General features: G+C 50.0%; 1 protein-coding gene across 2 annotated transcripts in view; it reads left to right on the top strand.

Annotated features, from left to right (window-relative positions):
- LOC140390091 (protein phosphatase 1 regulatory subunit 1C-like) overlaps positions 1–27,422 on the top strand; it is a 224,968-nt gene that overhangs the window by 101,100 nt on the left and 96,446 nt on the right. The gene's annotated exons all lie outside the window — the stretch shown is intronic.

The following is a 27,422-nucleotide window of genomic DNA, read 5'->3' as shown; positions in this document are numbered from 1 at the left end:
AATCGCTGAAGCTCTCGCCAACAGCATTCTGTTGTTACAATTAAGTAGAAACTTAACTGCCACAAGCATTTTTTTTAAGAGTCTGAGAAACCCTGCCATGTTGCTAACCCACACACCCGACTTTGGGGGCTCTGAGTCCCTCCACCCTAGTAAGATCCGTCTATGGACCACCAGGCAGGCAAAGGTCAGGAAGTCGGCCTCTCTCGCCCCCGGGCTCCCGGGTCTTCTGACACACTGAAGATCGCCACCTCTGAACTGGGCACCACCCTCATTTGTAATACCTCTGACATGACATCAGCAAACCCCTACCAGAAACCCCTCAGCCTTGGACATATCCAAAACATATGGATATGGATTGCAGGACCCACCGCACAGCGCACACACCTATCCTCCACCTCCTCAAAGAACCTGCTCATCTGGGCCACAGTCGTGTTGAGCCTGGTGCACGATGAGGATGCAATAACTCTCCTCAGGGCCTCCTCCCATAACCTGGCCTCCAACTCCCCATACAGCACTTCTTCCCACTTTCTCTTCACCTCCCCTATCGGGACCCCCTCCCACTCCATCAGCTCCTTATAGATCTCTGAGACCTTCCCCTCTCCTACTTCTGTTCTCGACACCACCTTATCCTGTAGCCCCTGGGGCGACAGGTAGGGGAAGATCGAAACCTGCCTCCGCACAAAATCCCTCACCTGCAGGTACCGGAATCCATTCCCTCCCGGCAACACAAACTCCTTCTCCAGCTTCTCCCGGCTCGGGAAACCTCCTCAATGAAATCTCCAAATCTCTCGATCCCTGCCCACATCCACCCCAGAAACACCCCGTCCAGCCCCCCCGGAGCGAATCGGTGATTATTACAAATCAGCGCCCACACCGATGCCTCCACTGTCCCAATACCCTCAGGGCTGCCACTGTACCGAGCCGGCCAGAACGTCAGAGGTGCCATTAACAATGCCCCAAAACTCGTGTTCTTACATGAGGCCGCCTCCACCCGCTCCCATACCGACCCCTCCCCCACTTCCTGACCATTGCAATATTTGCCGTCTAGTAATAGTTGCTGAAATTCAGGAGGGCCATGCCCCCACTCCAGCAGCACCTTTTTGACCCCCCCCCCCGGGGTTTTACCCGCCCAAACAAATGCAGGGATCTCTGCATTCACCTAAAGATTTGGGGAATAAAGATTGGGAGACTGGAAAACAAAGAAAAACCTCGAGAGGACCGTGATTTTTTACTGTCTGAACCAGCCCCGCCAATGACAACGGGAGCTCATCCCACCTCCGAAAGTCCCCCCCTCATCTGTTCTCCCAGCCGCCCCAAATTCAGCTTATGCAGCTGCTCCCACTCCCGTGCCAGCTGGATACCCAAATACCAAAAGCTCCCTCCCACCACCTTGAACAGCATCTCACCCAGTCTCTTCCCCTGCCCCTTTGCCTGGATCGCAAAGACCTCACCCTTACTCATATTCAATTTGTATCCCGAAAACCGGACAAATTCCTCGAATATTCCCACAATCCCTCCAATTCCAATTCCCCCCAGCGCGTCCGATATGTACAGCAGCAGATCCCTGTGTTCCACCCGACGCCCCCCCCCCCCCCCCCCCCGGACTATCCCCTGCCAGACCCTCGATGCTCTCAATCCCAATGCCAATGGCTCTAGAGGCAAGGCAAACAACAGTAGGTATCCCTGTCTCATCCCCTGGTGTAACCTGATGTAGTCCGATCTCGCCCGATTCGTTCGCACACTTCCCATCAGTGCCTGGTATAGCAACTAGACCCAACCCACAAATCCCTGCAAAAACCCAAACCGACCCAAGCCCTCCCAGATGTATTCCCACTTCATCCGATCAAAGGCCTTCTCAGGTCCATGGCCACCACCACCTCCACCTCACGCCCCTCTGGAGGCATCATGATTACATTAAGCAACCTCCTAATGTTGGTCGCCAAATGCCGCCCCTTAACTAACCCCGTCTGGTCCTCCCCAATTATCCCGGGGCGCAATCCTCGATCCTTGTGGCGAGGATCTTCGCCAACAGTTTGGCATCCACATTTAACAAGGAAATTGGCCTATATGATCCACAGTTTTCCGGGTCCTTATCCCGTTTTAAAATGAAGGAGATCGACGCCTGTGACAACGTCGGTGGGAGCACTCCTAGCTCCTTTGCTTCATTGAAGGCCCTTACCAACAGCAGCCCCAGGACCTCAAAAACGCCTTGTAAAATTCCACCGGGTACTTGTCCGGTCCCAGGGCCTTACCCGATTGCGTCGCCTCCAACCCCTCTACTACTTCTAAAAGCCTGATTGGGGCCTCCGAGCCCTCCACCAACTCCTCGTCCACCTTCGGAAACTCCAACTCTCCCAGAAACCTCCTCAACCCCTCCTCCCCGGCTGGGTGTTCCGACATATACAGTTTACTATAAAACTCCCTAAACACCCCATTCACCCCCGCCGGGGCCAAGACAGTTTTCACTCCTGTGTCCTTCACTTTCCCAATATCTCTCGCCACTACCTGCTTCTCAACTGGTGCGCTAACAGCCTGTTTGCTTTCTCCCTGTACTCGTATACCGCCCCTCTCACCCTTCACAGCTGTCCTTACTCGTGGTTGCCAACCCAAATTCCATTTGCAGCTTCTGGCGTTCCTTTAGCAGCCCTTCCTCCGATGTCTCTGCATATCTCCGGTCCACCTGCAGGATTCTCTCCACTAGCCTTTCTATTTCCAACCACTCTGCCTTTTCCCGATACGCCCAAATCAAAATGAACTACCCCCTGACCACTGCTTTCAGTGCCTCCCAGACCGTACCTGCCGAAACCTCCCCCGTGTCATAAATGCCCACATATTGCCAGCTGGCCTTCCTCACCCGCTCACACACCTCCCCCCTCCACTAACAGTCCCATATCCAACCTCCATTATGGGGGCTGGCTCCCTCCTTACTCACTCTTAAATCTACCCAGTGCGGGGCATGGTCCGAAACCACTATTGCCGAATACTCGACATCCACCTCCCCTGCCGACACCTTATCTACCATGAAAAAATCTATTTGGGAGTACATCTTGTGCACATGGGAGTAAAACGAAAATTATTTTGCCCTCGGCATCCCAAATCTCCATGGGTCTACTCCGCCCCCCCACCCCCCATGTACTCCATGAACGGCCGGAGCTCCTTAGCTGTAGCCGACAACCTCCCCAACTTTGAGCTCGACCGGTCCAGTCTTGGATCCAAGACTGTATAAGAGTCCCCCCCACATAATCAGCCGATGAGAGTCTATATCCGGAATCATCCCCAGCACCCACCTCATAAATTCCACATCGTCCCAGTTCGGTGGATAGATGTTGACCAACACCACTGGCACCCCCATCAGTTTCTCACTTATCATAACGTACCTCCCCCCAGAGCCTGCCACTATACTTCCCACCTCGAACGCCACACGCTTATTGACCAAAATCGCCACCCCTTCATTTTAAAATCCAATCCTGAATGAAACACTTGTCCCACCCATCCTTTCCTCAGCCTAATCTGGTCCCCCACCTACAGGTGCGTCTCTTGCAGCATGGCCACTTCCACCTTTAATCACTTTAAGTGTGCGAACACACAGGCCCTCTTGAAAGGCCCATTCAATCCTAGAACGTTCCACGTGACTAGCCTAGTCGGGGGTACCCTGCCGACCAACCATAGCCCCTCGTGGACAAGCCTCCAGCCCATGCCCGCACCTCCCCAGGCCCGCTCTCAGGCACCCACCACCATCGATCTTCCTCCCCTTACATTTTGCAAGCCCTATCCCTGTCAGCAGTAGACATAGACATAAAATTTACATTGCAGAAGGAGGCCATTCGGCCCATGTCTGCACCGGCCCTTGGAAAGAGCACCCCACTTAAGACCACACCTCTACCCCATACCTGTAACCCAGCAAACCCATCCAACCCCCTTGGACACTAAGGGCAATTTAGTATGGCCAATCCACCTAACCTGCACGTCTTTGGACTGTGGGAGGAAACCGGAGCACCCGGAGGAAACCCACACAGACACGGAGAGAACGTGCAGACTCCGCACAGACAATGACCCAAGCTGGGAATCGAACTTGGGACCCTGGGGCTGTGAAGTCACAGTGTTAACTACTATGTTACCGTGCCGCTTCCCCATCCCCCCAGAGCCCTCAGCAACAACCCTTGCTCCCATCCCCCCACTGCTCCTCTCGCCCCCCCCCCCCATTGCGTTTCAGTGAACTTGCCCGCCTAGCTTGCCTGGCCCCCCCCTGCCCATGGCGCCTGGCATCCTACTGATTCCCCTCCTCCCCTCTCAAATTTTAGTGCAAACAAACCAAAAACATCCCCTCCCCAAAGCCAAACAAACTAACTCCCCTAACAAAGAACAAAAAATACACCTGGAGATGAAAAAGAAAGAAATGGCCCCGAACACAAGTTAACAGTGTAGCCACCTGGGTTGGCCATTTCCCGACTTAAAATGGAGAATCACAAAGACTACAGGGAAATTCAGCCAACACAGCATAGCAAGTGCAAAACTCCTGTGCATTAGAAATTGCAGAAGCCCAGACAGCACTGAAACTCACAGCCATCTGCATACTAATGAGCGATCCCCGGCTACAATGGAAACATTTACGGTGAAAAAGGCCAAGCCAGACTCCTCGGCGCCAGCGGGAGCCAAGACAAAGGACGGCCAACGGACACCTAGGGACCACCCAGCGATCAGGGAACGGCTACAGCATTAGAGAAATCGATCCAAGTGATCGGAACGTAGTCCAATCATTTGGAACCAGATACGGGGTCCGCCCCAAACGGTGCAAAGCCCCTGGGGACTATAAAGTAGAGCCCCCGTTCAAATCGGTCTTCTCGGCAGGGTCACTCAGCAACTTGAATCAACCCTTGACAGTGAACTGCCTAAGCTGCCGCATCAACCAAGTAAGTCTCCAGTCAACGCACGCTATGAGATAGGGCTCCTAGCTACCAGTCCATACCAGCTTTTGAATCCTGCAGACTCAGAATCGAACGAAAGGCCATTTGTTCCCCTGACCTGGTGGGCCAGTTCTGAAGCTAAGTATAGGCCTTTTAGTGACAGAGAATAGTCTAGAAAGTAGAGTTTATGCATGAGTAGTGATTTACTGTGTATAATAAATGTGTTTTGATTTGAATCTTACTAATTGGTGTGTTGAGGTATTGATCAGTACTTGAACTTGAACCTCGTGGCGGTATCATAAAGATACCTGGCGACTCTAGAGCAAAGGTTATAGAAACAGAGCAAATTCAGTAAAGACCCAATGGGCAACGAATGAAGAGCCAACCAAGGCTGGTTTCGCACACTGGGCTAAATCACTGGCTTTTAAAGCAGACCAAGCAGGCCAGCAGCACGGTTCAATTCCCGTACCAGCCTCCCCGAACAGGCGTCGGAATGTGGCGACTAGGGGCTTTTCACAGTAACTTCATTGAAGCCTACTTGTGACAATAAGCGATTTTCATTTCAAGTTAGCAACAACAGCAACACCATAATAATATCCGCAAAAAGTTCAAGGCCCCCTTCTCCTGCCAGTCCATTGTCTCTGACAAATTCTACCACCTCCTGCGCCGATCCATAGGACAATTCGCCGCCTTCGTAGGGTCATCCACAGACATGCCGGATACAACAGTCCGAACCTCACCCCCTTCTTGTAGAGGGCCACCTTGACCTTGCTATAACTCGCTCTCCTCTTGGTCAGCTCTGCACCCAGTCCTGGTACACTCGGATTTTACTGCTGTTATAACCTGCCTGCTTACCATTGGCTGGGGACTAATGACAATCCCACAATCCTGTGGGAGTATGAGCTTCCCCAATGAGGGGTACGGAGAAACCATTAGTAAACTCCAAGTATAAATAAGGCTGGCCAGTTGGGAACCAGCAGGAAGGAGTGTGCAGCAAGGGAAGTTGCTGCTGCTGTTATATATATATGTTATTGTAAATAAATGTTATTACTTTGTATCCGTAAAACTCGTGCTGGAGTCTTTGTGGCCCTCACAAAACTGGCGATGAGGGTTGAAGTGAATAGCTGTCTACACTGCTGAAACCACCTCCCTGGATTTTTGTTGGATACAGGTTGGAAGTTGTTTTCTATTATACCATGCCTCTGTATGGACGTTTGGATATTTTTGATGCTGCGCTGGAAAGCTGGAACCAGTACGCATAAGGGATGCGTTACTATTTCCGGGCAAACAATATCACCGAAAACGAGCGCCAGGTGGTCATATTGCTCACCGCCTGCAGCCCGCATACGTTTGGGTTGATTGGGAGCCTTACGTACCCGGCTGCGCCGGACACCAAAACGTTTGATGAACTTGTGAATATAGTGGGGCAACATTTTAACCCAACCCCGTCCACGATAGTCCAGCGTTACCGGTTTAATACCGCTGAGAGGACCCCTGGAGAATCCCTTGCCAATTTTCTATCCAGGCTACGCAGGATTGCGGAGTACTGTGACTATGGTGAGACCTTGTCAGAAATGTTACCCGACCGTTTGGTTTGCGATATTAACAATGCGGCCACCCAGAGAAAGTTGTTAGCTGCGCCAACATTGACTTTTCAACAGGCCATTCAAATAGTATTGTCCCGAGAGAGCGCAGAACGAGGAGTACAGGAGCTACAGGGAATGGAAGTGCATGCCTTGGGGCGCAACCCCTTCCATCCGAAAACGTCCCCCCGCACTCCTGCAGTACCTTGGGTGAGGCGAAGTCCGGACCGACGCCAGTGGCCGTCGGGCATTCCTCCCCAAAGGGAGCCTTCTCCAGAACCAATGGATCAGTAGCCATATCCGTGTCAGACTTGTAGGCGCCGACCCCGTCGCAGACACCGGTCCTGTGGGCGCCAGAGGCGCCGTCGTTCCGACCGAAACTGGGACCAGCCCAGGGGCCGTACCTTCCATGTGGATGAACCTGCGGCGACTACTCCTGAGGACGTGGAGACGGAGGACGACTGCCTGCAGCTGCATTGTGTGGCAGCTCCCCGTGTGGCCCCCATTAAGGTGACAGTACGGGTCAATGGTCACCCGCTTGAGATGGAGTTGGACACTGGCACAGCGGTCTCCGTGATCGCCCAGAGGACATTCGACCGCATCAAGCAGGGTATACAGACCCTTACATTAACCGACTCACAGGCCAGGTTGGCCACCTACGTGGGAGAACCACTGGACATTGCAGGAACTACAATGACCCCTGTTGTTTATGGACGCCAGTAGAGGCATTTCCCACTTATCGTGGTACGCGGCCATGGACCCAGCCTTTTGGGTCGGGGCTGGTTGCGCCATTTGCGGTTGCAATGGCAGCACATCCTCCAAACAGTTTCTGAAGGGTTGACTGAGGTGCTAGGACGATGTATTCCAGCCTGGTTTGGGGAAAATAAAAGAGGCCATAGCCCGTATCCTAGTCGAACCAGGAGCCACGCCGCGTATTTCCGGGCGCGCCCGGTGCCTTACGCCTTGCTCAAGAAGGTAGAAGGGGAGCTCACTCGTTTGGAGAGTTTGGGTATTATCAGGCCCGTCCGTTTTGCTTACTGGGCAGCACCAATTGTACCTGTAATGAAGCCAGATGCCACAGTTCGCTTGTGTGGCGACTATAAACTTACAGTGAATACGGCTTCCCGACTCGACCGATATCCAATGCCTCGCATAGAGGATCTCTACGCGAAGCTTGCAGGTGGACTCTCTTTGACAAGATTAGATATGAGTCACGCCTACCTTCAGTTGGAGCTGGACCCTGCCTCCCGACCATATGTAACGATTAATACACACCGGGACCTGTATGAAGATACACGGTTGCCCTTTGGAGTATCCTCTGCCTGCGCTATTTTTCAACGTGTTATGGAGGGTATTTTGAGAGGTTTACCACGTGTTGCTGTCTACTTAGATGACGTTTTGATTACAGGGACGTCGGAGCAGGAACATTTGGAAAATCTGGAGGCTGTCCTTAGACGCTTTTCGGAGGCTGGAGTCCATTTACGTCGCACAAAGTGCTTTTTTCAGGCTAAGGAAGTAGTCTACCTAGGCTATCGGGTGGACCGCGAAGGTTTGCACCCCGTCGCAGAGAAGGTGCGAGCGATTCAACAGGCCCCCGCCCCGACTGACACTTCGCATCTTCGTTCTTTTCTCGGTCTCGTAAACTATTACGGGAAGTTCCTCCCCAATCTGGCAACTACGCTAGCCCTTCTGCTAAAGAAAAATCACACCTGGGTTTGGGGTCAGCCGCAAGAAACCGCTTTCCGGCGGGTAAAGCAACAATTGTCGTCGTCTGGGTTATGAACCCACTATGATCCTGGAAAGCCTTTGCTCGTCACATGTGATGCATTCTCGTATGGTATTGGGGCCGTCCTGTCCCACGAGATGGAGAACGGGGCCGAGCGACCGATAGCTTTCGCCTCCCGCACATTGACTGCAGCGGAGAAAAAGTACGCGCAGATCGAGAAGGAGGGCCTGGCAGTGGTTTTTGCGGTGAAACGCTTCCACCAGTACGTGTATGGCCGCCATTTCACTATCGTGACTGATCATAAGCCTCTGCTGGGACTTTTCAGAGAGGATAAGCCAATACCGCCCATTGCTTCCGCACGGATCCAGCGCTGGGCTTTGTTGCTCGCTGCATACGAGTATTCTCTGGAGCACAAACCAGGAACACAGATAGCAAATGCCGACGCACTGAGCCGATTGCCTTTATCGACCGGCCCCATGTCGACCCCCACGACCGGTGAGGTGGTTGCAACCCTAAATTTTATGGACACCTTGCCTGTCACGGCATCACAGATCTGTGAGTGGACGCAGGCGGAGCCAGTCCTGTCAAAGGTTCGGCACATAGTCCTGTATGGTGGGCAGCATAGACAGCTCCCAGGCGAGTTGCGGGCATTTTCCTCCAAGCTGTCAGAATTCAGCGTGGAAGACGGCATCCTCTTGTGGGGGACGCGTGTGATTGTCCCGGAAAAAGGCCAGGAGCTGATACTACGCTGATTGACTTGCACAGTGGGCATCCAGGTGTGACCAAAATTAAAATGTTGGCACGGAGTTATGTCTGGTGGCCAGGCCTCGACACCGACATTGAGAAGGTGGCCCAAAACTGCTCCATTTGCCAGGAGCATCAGAAACCTCCGCCGGCCACGCCCCTACATCACTGGGAATGGCCAGGGCGGCCTTGGGCACGCTTGCATGCAGATTTCGCAGGCCCTTTTCAAGGATCCATGTTCCTTCTATTAATCGACGCCCAGTCTAAATGGCTAGAGGTGCATAAGATGTAGGGGACAATGTCCTGCGCAACAATTGAGAAGATGCGTTTGTCTTTTAGTACGCATGGCCTCCCCGAGGTGCTGGTCATGGATAACGGCACTCCATTCACCAGTGAGGAGTTTGCGAGGTTCATGAAGATGAACGGCATACGCCATATCCGCACTGCCCCTTACCACCCGGCTTCAAATGGGTTGGCAGAGATTCAAAAGAGGCCTAAAGAAGCAGTCTTCTGGATCAATGGACACGAGACTGGCTCGCTTTTTGTTTACGTATTGGACCACCCCCAATGACTGGGGTAGCTCCCGCAGAACTCCTAATGGGCCGGAGACTTTGCACCCGCCTTAGTATGGTTTTCCCGGACATTGGCGCAAAAGTACGCCGCACACAAGAACGGCAGGGACAGGGATTTTCTCGGCATCGGCCGATTCGGCAGTTTGCGCCCGGTGACCCAGTGTTCGTTCGGAATTTTGCTGGTGGTGCCCAGTGGGTTCCTGGCGGAATCTTTTGCCAAACGGGCCCTATATCTTATCAGGTGCAAGTCCAGGGTCGTCTCCAGCGCAAACATGTAGACCACGTTCGGTCCAGAAGACTATCCCCTCCAAAGATTCCCCGCCCCCGGAGCTAATTTCTACAGCCGCAGAGACCAGAGACAAGGGAAGGTAGTCCTCACAATCTTCCACTGGTGCCTCACTCGAAGCCTGTGCAGGTCGTTACAGAACTGAATGGAGATAGAGACGCTGACATGACGGAGGCAGCAGACTCTGACTCCGAGATGGAGACACAGGACGCATCAGAGGGGGAATCTTCGGGTCCACGGGGCGTGGATGTACAACCGTTACGCCGTTCATCATGGAAGCGCCGGTCTCCGTCTCGTTACACGCCGCCTGATCCTGCGCCGCGTGCAAATTGTGTCCGGCCTGCGGCAAAACGAGTCCGACGCCCTCCTTCACCAGGGCCTTCGGTGGATTCCTTGGACTTTGCGGGGGAGGGATGTTATAACCTGCCAATTACCATTGGCTGGGGACTAATGACAACTCGTGCTGGACTCTTCATGGCCCTCACAAAAACTGCCCTCCCAGGTGCAGCACCCCGTCTGCCTGGTTCACCTCATAATTTGCTCCTTGTCCAGGAACCGGTGCAGCATCATCGCCCTCGGTTGGTCGTTCCCTTGGGACTTCCTCATTAGCGCCCTGTGTGCTCGATCCACCTCCAACAGCCGTGTACATGCACCCTCTCTGAGCAGCTTCTCCAGCATCCTCCCCACGTATGCGCCATCATTGCCTCCTTCACCCTCCTCCAGCAGGCCAACGATCCTTATATTCTGCCTACGTGACCGGTTCTCTAGGTCATCGACCTTCTCCTGGAGGCGCCCCTGCTGATCTCGCATCAGCCCCATCTCCGCTGCCATCGAGACAAACTGCTCCTCGTGTTCCCACGCCACCTTCTCCATCTTCTGGGTCGCCTGATCCTGGGCCGCGAGTCATTCACCGCCTTCATCAAATCCACCATCCGGGCCAGGTCCTCCAGACTCTCTTTGCGTTGCTGAGTGAACTTCTCATTCAAGAAGCTCACCAGCTGCTCCGTCGACCACTGAGCCGGCAGAGCTGCTCCCTGGCCCTCCTCATCTTCATGTGCATCACAGGCAACGCACCAGCTCCAACCGACTGATTCCCTCTTTTGCGACCGATTCTGGCCCTCAGCTCTATACACCAGAGGGTAAATCTTTTCCTCTCCATCTCCAGCATCTTTATTGCACCTCACATCCACTTGTTATCCGGGGGAAAGGTCCGAATAAAATGGCACGGGCGGGACCCACCAAATGTTCGGACACTCACTCCACTCCATGGTCACCAGCGGAAGTCTTCCCTAAGCATATTTTGAATGGCAGGTGGAGTGTTAATTAAATGACGCTGTTAATTTAATGAGTGTTAATTAAATGGCAAAGCAACCAGACGGAAGACAACACAACATATTGGGTGGGGAACTTTGGAGCTATTGACCATATTTACCCAATTGTCTTTAGTTATGTGGGTGATGCTGTGAAGAATGTCTTGAGTTTCATGGTTCCTGATAAAATAATAACAGTAGGCATGTAGCAGCAAATTCAGGCCAGCCGCTTTTAGGTTAAATTTAGGAAAACTTTAAGAAACGATAGACTGGGGCAAAATTATAAAAATGTGTATTTAATGGGATAATCATAACGGATATTAGAAACAAATCATGTTTCATTTGCATGATGTGTGTTCATGTTGGAACAGAGAAGATTGATAAACAAAACAAATTTGACCTGCAGTACACGAACTGGTGAAAGGTGAGTGATGCAAATATGTAGTCCATAGAATAATGCAAGAGTTGCAGCATAGATACAACATTGGTTTAGTGTCAGACCGCAGCAGAGAATTGTGATTTGTTTTGACAGTAGAAGTGATTTCTGAGGATGAGCAAACATCCTGCTCATGAAGTGATAATGAGATAATGAGTCTTTAGAATCGGGAAACAGTGACTAAACATTGCGTGGAGAATGACTATCTCATCTTCCAGGAAGAAAGTGGTTAGGTACCTGAATGGAAATCACTTCCAGTGCTAAATAGCATGAGCTACATTAATTTCACAGGACCCAATCCGTGTTCAAAGGGGGGATAAAATGGCCTTGACCTGCACTCAAATCCTTTGATGATTCTGTGATTCTGCTCTCTTAAATGGTGGCGGAAACAAAATCAATGAGACGTTTGTGAAATGAACTGGTTGAATTCTTGAACAGGAAGGTTTCTAGCCCTACAGGGAAAGAGTAGAGTTCTGACAATCATTGGAAAAGTCTCTCGACTAGCTATTGTACGCTCCACATAGCTCCATTCAATGATAACGTCCCAACTGACAAGTAATGTTTTTTGTGCAGTGCAGCCTCTGCAATAATGTTCTAATTCATTACTCAGTGTGGGGACTGCAAGATTCTCCAAAGTGCACCTCAGGAAATGAACAGAACAACCGAGTTTGAAACAATAGAATTGCTGTAGCGAATATCTGTATTTCTGAAGGATCTTATGCACAGAGGCGTTGGCTCACTATCCCATCACGCTTAGTAAAATGTCAAAGTTTTGTCATTATGAACTGAAATGCCTGCATGCATGCTCCGAATAACTTGTAAAAACGGAAATGAACGTGCGGTTCTTTATAGAACATAGAACGATACAGCGCAGTATAGGCCCTTCGGCCCACGATGGTGCACCAACACAAACTTCTCTCATGGGATATGGACATCACGGGCTGGGCCAGTATTTATTTCTCACCCCTTGTTGCAGTTGAGAAGGAGGTGATAAATCGCCTTCATGAAGTGTTGGAGTCCATGTGGTTTATGTACACCCAGAGTGCTGTTAGGGAGTGAGCTCTGTTGCTAAATGTTGCTCTCTTTCGTTGGCTCTCAATATGGCGGTCAATATGGTCGCCTTCCTTAATTCTAATTACGTTTGCTCGAGAGTCGCCAGGTATAGAACATAGAACATAGAACGATACAGCGCAGTACAGGCCCTTCGGCCCACGATGTTGCACCGAAACAAAAGCCATCTAACCTACACTATGCCATTATCATCCATATGCTTATCCAATAAACTTTTAAATGCCCTCAATGTTGGCGAGTTCACTACTGTTGCAGGTAGGGCATTCCACAGCCTCACCACTCACTGAGTAAAGAACCTACCTCTGACATCTGTCCTATATCTATTACCCCTCAGTTTAAAGCTATGTCCCCTCGTGCTAGCCATTTCCATCCGCGGGAGAAGGCTCTCACTGTCCACCCTATCCAACCCCCTGATCATTTTGTATGCCTCTATTAAATCTCCTCTTAACCTTCTTCTCTCCAACGAAAACACCTCAAGTCCATCAGCCCTTCCTCATAAGATTTTCCCTCCATACCAGGCAACATCCTGGTAAATCTCCTCTGCACCCGCTCCAAAGCCTCCACGTCCTTCCTATAATGCGGTGACCAGAACTGTACGCAATACTCCAAACGCGGCCGTACCAGAGTTCTGTACAGCTGCAACATGACCTCCCGACTCCGGAACTCAATCCCTCTACCAATAAAGGCCAACACTCCATAGGCCTTCTTCACAACCCTATCAACCTGAGTGGCTACTTTCAGGGATCTATGTACATGGACACCTAGATCCCTCTGCTCATCCACACTTCCAAGAACTTTACCATTAGCCAAATATTCCGCATTCCTATTATTCCTTCCAAAGTGAATCACCTCACATTTCTCTACATTAAACTCCATTTGCCACCTCTCTGCCAAGCTCTGCAGCTTATCTATATCCCTCTGTAACCTGCTACAACCTTCCACACTATCGACAACACCACCGACTTTAGTATCGTCTGCAAATTTACTCACCCACCCTTCTGCGCCTTCCTCTAGGTCATTGATAAAAATGACAAACAGCAACGGCCCCAGAACAGATCCTTGTGGTACTCCACTTGTAACTGAACTCCATTCTGATCATTTCCCATCAACCACCCTCTGTCTTCTTTCAGCTAGCCAATTTCTGATCCACATCTCTAAATCACCCTCAATCCCCAGCCTCCGTATTTTCTGCAATAGCCTACCGTGGGGAACCTTATCAAACGCTTTGCTGAAATCCATATACACCACATCAACTGCTCTACCCTCATCTACCTGTTCAGCCACCTTCTCAAAGAACTCAATAAGGTTTGTGAGGCATGACCTACCCTTCACAAAACCATGCTGACTATCCCTGATCATATTATTCCTATCTAGATGATTATAAATCTTGTCTCTTATAATCCCCTCCAAGACTTTACCCACTACAGACGTGAGACTCACCGGTCTATAGTTGCCGGGGTTGTCTCTGCTCCCCTTTTTGAACAAAGGGACCACATTTGCTATCCTCCAGTCCTCTGGCACTATTCCTGTAGCCAATGATGACATAAAAATCAAAGCCAAAGGTCCAGCAATCACTTCCCTGGCCTCCCAGAGAATCCTAGGATAAATCCCATCAGGACCCGGGGACTTATCTATTTGCAGCCTGTCCAGAATTGCCAACACCTCTTCCCTACGTACCTCAATTCCATCTATTCTATTAGCCTGGGTCTCAGCATTCTCCTCCACAACATTATCTTTTTCCTGAGTGAATACTGACGAAAAATATTCATTTAGTATCTCGCCTATCTCTTCAGACTCCACACACAACTTCCCATCCCTGTCCTTTCCCTAGTCATTCGCTTATTCCTCACATAGAAAGCTTTTGGGTTTTCCTTGATCCTACCTGCCAAATACTTCTCATGTCCCCTCCTTGCTCGTCTTAGCTCTCTCTATAGATCCTTCCTCGCTACCTTGTAACTATCCATCGCCCCAACTGAAACTTCACACCTCATCTTCACATAGGCCTCGTTCTTCCTCTTAACAAGAGATTCCACTTCTTTGGTAAACCACGGTTCCCTCGCTCGTGGCTTCCTCCCTGCCTGACCGGTACGTACTTATCAAGAACACGCAGTAGCTGATCCTTAAACAAGCTCCACATATCCAGTGTGCCCAATACTTGTAGCCTACGTCTCCAACCTATCCCCCCCAAGTCACGTCTAATGGCATCATAATTGCCCTTCCCTCAGCTATAACTCTTGCCCTGCGGGGTAAACGTCACCGAATTGTGGTCACTGTCCCCAAAGTGCTCACCTACCTCCAAATCTAACACCTGGCCTGCTTCATTACCCAAAACCAAATCCAATGTGGCCTCTCCTCTTGTTGGCCTGTCAACATATTGTGTCAGGAAACCCTCCTGCACACATTGTACAAAAAACGACACATCTAATGTACTCAAACTATATCTTTTCCAGTCAATATATGGAAAGTTAAAGTCTCCCATAATAACTACCCTGTTACTTTCGCTCTTATCCAGAATCATCTTCGCCATCCTTTCCTCTACATCCCTGGAACTATTTGGAGGCCGAGAGAAAACTCCCAACAGGGTGACCTCTCCTTTCCTGTTTCTCACCTCAGCCCATACTACCTTGGAAGAAGAGTCCCCAACTAGCATCCTCTCCACCACCGCAATACTGTTTTTGACTAGCAGCGCCACACCTCCCCCTCTTTTGCCTCCTTCTCTGAGCTTACTAAACCACCTAAACCCTGGAACCTGCAACAACCATTCCTGTCCCTGCTCTATCCATGTCTCCGAAATGGCCACAACATCGAAGTCCCAGATACCAACCCATGCTGCCAGTTCCCCTACCTTATTTCGTATACTCCTGGCATTGAAGTAGACACACTTCAAACCACCTACCTGAACGCTGGCCCCCTCCTGCGAAGTCAATTCTGTGCTCCTGACCTCTATACTCTCAATCTCTCGTACCCTAATACTACAATCCAGGTTCCCATGCCCCTGCTGTATTAGTTTAAACCCCCCCCCCAAAGAGCACTAACAAATCTCCCCCCCTGGGATATTTGTGCCCCTCAGATTCAGATGTAGACCATCCTGTCTGTAGAGGTCCCACCTTCCCCAGAAAGAGCCCCTGTTATCCAGAAATCTGAATCCCTTCCGCCTGCACCATCCCTGTAGCCATGTGTTTAATTGCTCTCTCTCCCTATTCCTCATCTCATTATCACGTGGCACGGGCAACAACCCAGAGATTACAACTCTGTTTGTTCTCGTTCTGAGCTTCCATCCTAACTCCCTAAAAGCCTGCCTGATATCCTTGTCCCCTTTCCTACCTATGTCGTTAGTGCCAATGTGGACCACGACTTGGGGCTGCTCCCCCTCCCCCTTAAGGACCCGGAAAACACGATCCGAGACATCATGTACCCTTGCACCTGGAGGCAACATACCAAACGCGAGTCTCTCTCGCTCCCACAAAATCTCCTATCTGTGCCCCTGACTATCGAGTCCCCAATTACTAATGCTCTGCTCCTCTCCCCCCTTCCCTTCTGAGCAACAGGGACAGACTCCGTGCCAGAGGCCTGTACCCCATGGCTTACCCCTGGTAAGTCCCCCCCCCCACAAGTATCCAAAGCGGTATACTTGTTACTCAGGGGAACGACCGCAGGGGATCCCTGCACTGACTGCTTCTTCCCAGTCCCTCTTACAGTTACCCATCTATCTCCAATCTTTGGTGTAACTAATTCCCTGAAGCTGCTATCTATGACCCCCTCTGCCTCCCTAATGATCCGAAGTTCATCCAACTCCAGCTCCAGTTCCCTAACTCGGTCTTGGAGGAGCTGGAGATGGCTGCACTTCCTGCAGGTAAAATCAGCAGGGACACTAACGGCATCCCTCACCTCAAACATCCTGCAGGAGGAACATTGCACTACCTTCCCTGCCATCCCTCTAACCTCCAACCAAGATCTGGTTAATAAATACATTTAAAAAATATATATAATAATAATATGACACTTACCTCACACCAATGGGTCTTATTATTAGGTTAGAGGAGGAGGGTGGGTGGGAGACACGACACGTGTAGTGTCTCGGGTTTCCTCTCCACCAGAATTTATTGGTACGGGGGGGGGGGCCTTCCCAGAAGTCCACGGGTCAAACTTCCGGTTCCCGCCTTATATTTAAAAAAAATAAAACAGAAAAGAAGAACAGAAACTGGACCAGGTAAGTGTTTTTAAAGTAAAAACTTACCTCCCAGAAGGCCCTTGCGCACCGCTCCCGCCGAAATCCAAAGGCCTGCTCCTGCAAAGGTAAGGGTTTTTAAAGTAAAAACTTACCTCCCAGAAGGCCCTTATGCACCGCTCCCGCCGAAATCATTATAAAACTCTATAGGGCGCTATGACATTCAGGCATGCATTACAAAATAAAAAACTGGAACCTCTATCCTCAATAAATTATCCTCACTTAACCAATCAAAAATAATCTACAACACTTTAAACTGTACAAATAGCAGCAACACAAGTCTCTCTGGCTTGGCAGTCAAGCACAGAGGTTTACATTCCTTTATTGAACAAAACACACACAAAAAGAAAACGGATGCACTTTAATTCACTTATAGAGGTTGGGGGGTTTGTTGGAGTCTGAAAATAGGTGACCTAAACGTGTATACCGGGGTGCGAGAGCGGGAGGCTCTCCTTCGCCATTTCCTGAATCTAAGTGTCTGCACGACACTGCAGAGTATCGCCAGTACTAAGAGTGATTCTACTATGTAAGATAGTGAATACCAGGTTATAAACTTGTCACACCAGGTCGGGGTGTCGGTAACTATCTCGGGGTTAACTATCTCGGGGTTAACTATCCCAGGGTACAGTGTATGGCAGGGGTGGGAATCATTCACGGCCTGTGTGGTAGGGGTCAGGGGGGTAGCGTCCGCGCGCAACTGAAGGGATCCCGCTGAGATCCAGATGAAAAACATGAAGGTCGTCTTCATTTTTCGTTTTTTTTTCCTGTCTTCTTCTTTTTCTTCCTCTGGGGTTCCTGAGGTTGCGGAGTTCTGTGGGCACAAGCATAATATCTGTTATTATCTTGCTTAAGATCTCATATGTCTGTCTGTCCTTTGTTGCCAATTACCCATTATTATTGGTCACCATCTGTGACTCCCACATTTAAAACATTTTTTGTTAAAGCGAGTATTTGGACAAGACATCCGAGAAAAATACTGACACAGTGCGAGCCGTCTCGCAGCCTGTGCGATCTACCATCCTAGAGTTTGAGGATGTAAATAGCATACGGAAGCAACCTAAGGGTCGCCAGAAACAAACAAAAGAATTTCAAACTACAAGTGCCAAAATGGGGTGCGTATGGGCCGCAACGGGTAAGAAATGGGTGGAATCCCCGAGTAGGATGGTGATCAGTCCCGTTTATAGAATCATAGAAGTTTACAGCATGGAAACAGGCCCTTCGGCCCAACCAGTCCATGACGCCCAGTTTTTACCATTAAGCTAGTCCCAGTTGCCCGCACTTGGCCCATAACCCTCTATACCCATCTTACCTATGTAACTATCTAAATGCTTTTTAAAAGACACAATTGTACCCGCCTCTACTACTACCTCTGGCAGCCCATTCCAGACACTCACTACCCTCTGAGTGAAGAAATTGCCCCTCTGGACCCTTCTGAATCTCTCCCCTCTCATCGTAAACCTATGCCCTCGAGTTTTAGACTCCCCTACCTTTGGGAAAAGATGTTGACTATCTACCTTATCTATGCCCCTCATTATTTTATAGACCTCTATAAGATCACCCCTAAGCCTCCTATGCTCCAGGGAAAAAAGTCCCAGTCTATCCAGCCTCTCCTTATAACTCAAACCATCAAGTCCCGGCAACATCCTAGTGAATCTTTTCTGCACTCTTTCTAGTTTAATAATATCCTTTCTATAATAGGGTGACCAGAACTGCACACAGTATTCCAAGTGTGGCCGTACCAATGTCTTGTACAACTTCAACAAGACGTCCCAACTCCTGTATTCAATGTTCTGACCACTGAAACCAAGCATGCCGAATGCCTTCTTCACCACCCTGTCCACCTGCGACTCCACCTTCAAGGAGCTATGAACCTGTACTCCTAGATCCCTTTGTTCTATAACTCTCCCCAACGCCATACCATTAACTGAGTAGGTACTGGCCTGATTCGATCTGCCAAAATGCATCACCTCACATTTAGCTAAATTAAACTCCATCTGCCATTCGTCGGCCCACTGGCCTAATTGATCAAGGTCCCGTTGCAATCCTAGATAACCTTCTTCACTATCCACTGTGCCACCAATCTTGGTGTCATCTGCAAACTTACTAACCATGCCTCCTAAATTCTCATCCAAATCATTAATGTAAATCACAAATAACAGTGGACCCAGCACCGATCCCTGAGGCACATCACTGGTCACAGGCCTCCAGTTTGAAAAACAACCCTCTACAACCACCCTCTGTCTTCTGTCGTCCAGCCAATTTTGAATCCAATTGGCAACCTCACCCTGGATCCCGTGAGCTTTAACCTTCTGCAACAACCTACCATGCGGTACCTTGTCAAAGGCTTTGCTAAAGTCCATGTAGACAACGTCTATTGCACTGCCCTCATCTACCTTCTTGGTCACCCCCTCAAAAAACTGAATCAAATTTGTGAGACATGATTTTCCACGCACAAAGCCATGCTGACTGCCCCAAATCAGTCCTTGCCTCTCTAAATGCTTGTAGATCCTGTCTCTCAGAATACCTTCTAGCAACTTACCTACTACAGACGTTAGGCTCACCGGTCTGTAGTTCCCAGGCTTTTCCCTGCTGCCCTTCTTAAACAAGGGCACAACATTCGCCACTCTCCAATCTTCAGGCACCTCACCTGTGGCTGCCGATGATTCAAATATCTCTGTTAGGGACCCGCAATTTCCTCCCTAGCCTCCTACAACATCCTGGGATACATTTCATCAGGTCCCCGGGATTTATCTACCTTGATGCGCTTTAAGACTTCCAGCACCTCCTCCTCTGTAATATGTACACTTCTCAAGACATCACTATTTATTTCCCTTAGTTTCCTAACATCCATGCCTTTCTCCACCGTGAATACCGATGAGAAATATTCATTCAGGATCTCACCCAACTCTTGTGGCTTTGCACATAGATGTCCTTGTTAATCCTTAAGAGGCCCTACTCTGTCCCTAGTTACTCTTTTCCCCTTTATGTATCTGTAGAATCTCTTTGGATTCTCCTTTGCATTATTTGCCAAAGCAATTTCATGTCCCCTTTTTGCCCTCCTGATTTCCCTCTTAACTCTAATTCGACAATCTCTATACTCTTCAAGGGATCCACTTGATCCCAGTTGTTTATGTACGTCATATACCTCCTTCTTCTTTTTGACCAGAGTCTCAATATCTCGAGTCATCCAGGGTTCCCTACTTCTACCAGCCTTGCCCTTCACTCTAAAGGGAATGTGCTTACCCTGCACCCTGGTTAACACATTTTTAAAAGCCTCCCATTTACCAGCCGTCCCTTTGCCTGCCAACAGTCTCCCCCAATCTACCTCTGAAAGTTCCTGTCTGATACCATCAAAATTGGCCTTGCCCCAAATAAGAATTTTAACTCTTGGGCCAGACCTATCATTCTCCATAGCTATCTTAAAACTAATGGAGTTATGGTCACTTGTCCCAAAGTGATCCCTCACTAACACTTCTGTCACTTGCCCTTCCTTATTTCCCAAGACGAGGTCAAGTTTTGCCCCCTCTCTAGTCGGTCCATCCACATACTGAATGAGAAATTCCTCCTGAATACACTCAACAAATTTCCCTCCATCCGAGCCCCTAATGCTGTGGTGTCCCAGTCAATGTTGGGAAAGTTAAAGTCCCCTACTGTTACCACCCTATTTTTCTTGCAGCTATCTGTAATCTCCTTTCATATTTGCTCCTCAATTTCCCGCTGACTATTTGGGGGCCTGGAGTACAGTCCTATCAAGGTGATCTCTCCCTTCTTATTTTTCAGTTCCACCCATATAGACTCAGTGGGCGAACCCTCGGATATATCCCCTCTAAGTACTGCCGTAATGTTCTCCCTAATCAAAAACGCCACTCCCCCTCCTCTCTTACCTCCTGTTCTATCCTTTCTAAGGCATCTGTACCCCGGAACATTGAGCTGCCAGTCCTGGCCCCTCCCTTAGCCATGTTTCAGTCATAGCTATAATATCCCAGTCCCATGTGCCCATCCATGCCCTGAGTTCATCCGCTTTGCCCGTCAGGCCCCTTGCATTGAAATAAATGCAGTTTAATGTAGACTTTCCTTGCTCTCTGCCCTGCTTTCTCTGGTCATGCTTTACACACTCTCCCTTCCTGCCTTTTGTTTCCGTCCCCACTGACTTCCTACATCGGTTCCCATCCCCCTGCGACATTAGTTTAAACCCTCCCCAACTGCACTAGCAAACACACCCCCGAGAACATTGGTTCCGGTCCCACCCAGATGCAGACCGTCCGATTTGTACAGGTCCCACCTCCCCCAGAACCGGTTCCAATGTCCCATGAATTTGAAACCCTCCCTCTTGCACCATCTCTCAAGCCACGTATTCATCCTAGCTATCCTGTCATTCCTACTCTGACTATCATGTGGCACTGGTAGCAATCCTGAGATTACTACCTTTGAGGTCCTACTTTTTAGTTTAACTCCTAACTCCCTAAATTCAGCTTGTAGGACCTCATCCCGTTTTTTACCTATATCGTTGGTGCCTATATGCACCACGACAGCTGGCTGTTCACCCTCCCCCTCCAGAATGCCCTGCAGCCGCTCCGAGACATCCTTGACCCTTGCACCAGGGAGGCAACATACCAACCTGGATTCTCGTTTGCGTCCGCAGGAATGCCTGTCTATTCCCCTTACAATTGAATCCCCTATCACTATAGCTCTGCCACTCTTTTTCCCACCCTTCTGTGCAGCAGAGCCAGCCACAGTGCCATGAACCTGGCTGCTGCCACCTTCCCCTGGTGAGCCATCTCCCACAACAGTTTCCAAAACGGTAAATCTGTTTTGGAGGGAGATGACCGCAGGGGATCCCTGCACTGCCTTCCTACTCTTCCTCTGTCTGTTGGTCACCCATTCCCTATCTGTCTCAGTAATTTTAATCTGCGGTGTGACCAACTCACTGCATGTGCTATCCACAGCTTCCTCAGCTTCGCGGATGCTCCAAAGTGAATCCATCCGCAGCTCCAGAGCCGTCAAGCGGTCTAACAGGAGCTGCAGTTGGACACACTTCTTGCAGATGAAGGAGTCAGGGACACCAGAAGGGTCCCTGACTTGCCACATCTCACAAGAGGAGCATGACACGGGTCTGAGCTCTCCTGCCATGACTTAAACCTGAAGTTAAATTTGAACTACACTACACAGCTAAGAGAAAGTCAAAGGGAGAAAAGTCACTTACCAGTCACAAGCCAATCACTTACCTGCTGGCTGTGATGTAATTGCTCCCGAGACTCCCTCACAGGTCTGCTTCTCTGTACCTCCTTAAGATGAGCACCAAATTCCCTTAACTAGTTAATTAATTTACTTGGTTAATTGGATATTTTTTTTTTTAAACTCACCCCCAACACCAAACTCCAAATAAAACACAGCCCTCACTCACCTCTTACCCAAACTCAGCCTTACCCAAACTCAGATACACTCTGTTTGCCTCCAGCACTCCGCTTCTAAAGGCACTTCAGCCACACCCTTTGTATCCTTCCTGATTTACAGTCAGCCAATAGGCCTGCTCCCGAAACTGATCTCCCGAAACTTACAGCTGACCTGCAAGGGAAGGGAGTTGTTAAGCAGTACTTACCTCACCCAGGCCGCGACCTTTTAAACTGTCCGCTCTGCCTCGCAGCTCCCGCGCTTTTTCAATCTCCCGCGCTGTTTCCAAAGTCCCGGCTCTCTCTCTCTCCCGCTCCCAGCTGACCTGCAAGGTAAGGAGGTTGTTAAGCAGTACTCACCTCACCCAGGCCACGACCTTTTAAACTGTCCGCTCTGCCTCGCAGCTCCCACGCTTTTTCAATCTACCCAAGCGTAGCTGACCAGAGGGGGGTCCTCAGGCAGGGCGGGGACCAGTGCCGTTTCTCCACTGCCTGAGCGACCGGCAAGAACGGGTAAGAATGTGGTCATCGTGGTGGCTGCCTCTCGTGATCGAATCAGAAGAGTAGCTATGAGTGGTGTCTGCCGACAAACTAGTTCCTCTGAACGGTTGTCTGTCGACAAACGTGTTTCATTAACAGCCATTGGGTGTCAAAAGAGTGGTGGCGTGGGGCCATGAAAAACTTTCAAACTCACAAACAACATTTAACATGTACATTAAACGAACAAACATACGACAAACCTGGTGCAGGTTCCATCAGAAAGGACACCGTATCTCTCCATCGGTTCCTTTTTACCATCATGTGGACACCTCATTGCTCAGTAGCGAAGAGGGTCGCAAAGGGATTCGTTTGGTGGGAGTCAGACTCTATGTCATCATCTTCTTCCGGCTGCCATACTCTTGACTGGAGTAGTTTGGTTAAAGTTGCTTGGGGCGAATTGGGGTCCATCTCATCATTCCGGATTAGCCTGAACGAATTGTCTCAGTGCCAGAATCCTGTGTTGAGGTTGGAGCTGCTAGGTTTTAATCCGTAATCGTCGGGCGGTGAGTCTGGGTCAGGGGCTTTGATGTACGTGATTTCTAAGGGGTAACTGGAATCATGCTCGGATTCGCTGGGAGTGGGGCCTGGTGCAGGGGTGTAATCATAACGTGGTGTGCTGTGGCTGTCGTCATTGCTATCGCTATCACTGTCGCTGTCGCTGCTGGTTGAAGGAAGGGAGAGGCGGAGTCGTGTATCTGGGGGTGGAGTTGAAGTTGTGCCTGAGGACGGGTTGGACTGGCTGGGGTAGGGTAGGAATGCGTCATCTGTGGGCGGGGCGTGTTCATCTGCTGCTGCGAGCGAGATGTAGTGTGCATGGTTGTTCTGCGAGCCATAAACCTTAAGCTGGCTTATGTGAAACCACACAGACTTGCCATTGGGATATGTGATCTTATAGAACAGAGGACATAGAACATTACAGCGCAGTACAGGCCCTTCGGCCCTCGATGTTGCGCCGACCCGTGAAACCTCTCTAAAGCCCATCTACACTATTCCCTTATCGTCCATATATCTAGCCAATGACCATTTGAATGCCCTTAGTGTTGGTGAGTCCACTATTGTTGCAGACAGGGCATTCCACACCCTTACTACTCTCTGAGTAAAGAACCTACCTCAGAAATGAAATGAAATGAAATGAATGAAAATCGCTTATTGTCACAAGTATGCTTCAATGAAGTTACTGTGAAAAGCCCCTAGTCGCCACATTCCGGCGCCTGTTCGGGCAGGCTAATACTCTGACATCTGTCCTATATCTATCTCCCCTCAATTTAAAACTATGTCCCCTCGTGCTAGACATCACCATCCGAGGAAAAAGGCTCTCACTGTCCACCCTAATCCAATCCTCTGACCATCTTGTATGCCTCAACTAAGTCACCTCTTAACCTTCTTCTCTCTAACGAAAACAGCCTCAAGTCCCTCAGCCTTTCCTCATAAGATCTTCCCTCCATACCAGGCAACATTCTGGTAAATCTCCTCTGCACCCTTTCCAATGCTCTCACATCCTTCCTATAATGCGGTGACCAGAACTGTACGCAATACTCCAAATGCGGCCGCACCAGAGTTTTGTACAGCTGCAACATGACCTCATGGCTCCGAAACTCAATCCCTCTACCAATAAAAGCTAACACACCATACGCCTTCTTTTTTTTTTGAAAATTATTTTATTAAAGTTTTCAATCAAAAAGAATTTTCCATTTTTACAACTTTGTAACAAAATGTACATTGACCGTTATTTAAACAATATAGTAACTAACAACAAGTACAGAAAAAGAAATAGTAACATTGAAAAAATAAATATAATTATAAACAACTAGCATGGAAAAGAACAAAAAAAACCCAAGGACCCACATGTCCCCTCCCCTCCCCCCCTCCCGCCCCCCCCTCCCCCTGGGTTGCTGCTGCTGTCTTTCCTGTTTTCCCTTATCGCTCTGCGAGATAGTCAAGGAACGGTTGCCACCGCCTGGTGAACCCCTGAGCCGAACCTCTTTGTGCGTACTTTATTCGCTCCAATTTTATAAACCCTGCCATGTCGTTTATCCAGGCCTCCACGCCCAGGGGTTTAGCTTCTTTCCACATTAGTAGAATCCTTCGCCGGGCTACTAGGGACGCAAAGGCCAAAACATCGGCCTCTCGCACGTCCTGCACTCCCGGCTCTTCTGCAACCCCAAATATAGCCAACCCCCAGCTTGGTTCGACCCGGACCCCCACCACCTTTGAGATCACTCTTGCCACACCCACCCAGAACCCATGCAATACCAGACATGACCAAAACATGTGGGTGTGGTTCGCCGGGCTTCCCGCACACCTCCCGTACCTATCCTCCACTCCAAAAAATCTACTAAGCCTTGCTCCCGTCATATGCGCCCTGTGTAGAACCTTGAATTGGATCAGGCTGAGCCTGGCAGACGAGGACGAGGAATTTACCCTACTTAGGGCATCTGCCCACAGCCCCTCCTCAATCTCTTCCCCCAGCTCCTCTTCCCATTTACCCTTTAGCTCCTCTACCATCGTCTCCCCCTTGTCTCTCATTCCCTGTATATATTGGACACTTTACCATCACCGACCCATGCCCCCGAGATCACTCTGTCCTGGATTCCCTGCGCCGGGAGCTGCGTAAATTCCCTCATCTGTTGCCTTGCAAATGCCCTCACTTGCATATATCGAAAGGCATTCCCAGGTGGCAACTCGTATTTTTCTACCAGTGCTCCCAGACTCGCGAACGTCCCGTCCAAGAACAAGTCCTTCAATTTCACAATTCCTGCTCGTTGCCAAGATTGGAATCCCCCATCTATCCTTCCCGGGACGAACCTGTGGTTGTTCCTTATCGGGGACCACACCGAGGCACCCGTCACCCCCCTATGTCGTCTCCACTGCCCCCAAATCTTCAAAGTCACCACCACCACTGGGTTTGTGGTGTATTTTTTCGGGGAAAACGGTAACAGCGCCGTCGCCAGTGCTTTTAAACTTGTTCCCCTACAGGACGCCATCTCCAGCCTTTTCCACGCCGCTCCTTCTTCTTCCCTCATCCACTTACATATCATAGACACGTTGGCGGCCCAATAGTAATCACTCAGGCTCGGCAGTGCCAGTCCCCCTCTGTCCCTCCTACGCTGCTGGAACCCCCTCTTTACCTTTGGAGTCTTTCCAGCCCACACAAAGCTCATAATACTCCTATCCACTTTCTTGAAGAAAGCCTTTGTAATCAGTATGGGGAGGCACTGAAACACGAAAAGAAACTCGGGAGGACCACCATTTTAACCGCCTGCACCCTGCCCGCCAATGACAGGGGCACCATGTCCCACCTTTTAAAGTCCTCCTCCATCTGCTCTACCTGTCATGTCAAGTTAAGTTTATGCAAGGTTCCCCAGTTCCTAGCCACCTGGATCCCTAGATATCGAAAGTCCCTTGCTACTCTCCTCAGCGGCAGATAGTCTATTCCCCTGCCCTGTTCCCCGGGGTGCATCACAAATAGTTCACTCTTTCCCATGTTCAATTTATATCCCGAGAACTCTCCAAACTCCCTGAGTGTCTGCATTATCTCAGGCATCCCCTCCACTGGGTCCGCCACATATAGCAGCAGATCATCCGCATATAATGACACCCGATGTTCCTCTCCTCCTCTAAGCACCCCTCTCCACTTCCTAGATCCCCTCAGCGCTATGGCCAATGGCTCGATTGCCAACACGAACAGTAACGGGGACAAGGGACACCCCTGTCTTGTGCCCCTATGTAATCGGAAATAGTCGGATCGTTGCCTGTTTGTAACCACGCTTGCCACCGGGGCCCCGTACAGGAGCTGAACCCATCTGATGAACCCCTCTCCAAATCCAAATCTCTTCAGTACCTCCCACAGGTAGTCCCACTCCACTCTATCGAATGCCTTCTCTGCATCCATCGCCACCACTATCTCCGCCTCCCCCTCCGGTGGGGGCATCATCATTACCCCCAGCAACCTTCGTATGTTGGTATTCAATTGCCTCCCTTTAACAAACCCTGTCTGGTCGTCATGTACCACCCCTGGGACACAGTCCTCTATCCTAGTCGCCATCACCTTGGCCAGTAACTTGGCGTCTACATTTAGGAGGGAGATGGGCCTGTATGACCCGCACTGCAGCGGGTCTTTGTCTCGTTTCAGGATCAACGATATCGTCGCCTCCGACATCATCGGGGGTAGTGTCCCCCTTTCCTTAGCCTCATTGAAGGTTCTCGCCAGGAGTGGGGCCAGTAGGTCCACATATTTCCTGTAAAATTCCACCGAGAACCCATCTGGTCCCGGGGCCTTTCCTGCCTGCATGTTCCCAATTCCTTTTACCACCTCCCCCACCTCAATCTGCGCCTGTCACCTCCTGCTCCTCAACCCTCGGGAACTCCAACTGGTCCAAGAAGTGCATCATTCCCTCTTTCCCCACCGGGGGTTGGGACTTATACAGCCTCTCATAGAATGACTTAAACACCCCGTTCACCCTCTCCGTCCTCTGTTCCATCCTTCCCTCCCCGTCCCTAATTCCTCCGATCTCTCTCGCCGCCCTCCTCTTCGTAAGTTGTTGGGCCAGCAGTCAGCTCACCTTTTCACCATACTCATATTGTATTCCCTGTGCCTTCCTCCACTGCGTCTCCGCCTTACCCGTGGTCAGC

This window comes from Scyliorhinus torazame, chromosome 14 (genome assembly GCF_047496885.1).
Source record: "Scyliorhinus torazame isolate Kashiwa2021f chromosome 14, sScyTor2.1, whole genome shotgun sequence".
Classification (NCBI taxonomy): domain Eukaryota; kingdom Metazoa; phylum Chordata; class Chondrichthyes; order Carcharhiniformes; family Scyliorhinidae; genus Scyliorhinus; species Scyliorhinus torazame.
Note: the sequence above shows the minus strand (reverse complement) of the source record. Positions and strands in the feature narration are given on the sequence as shown.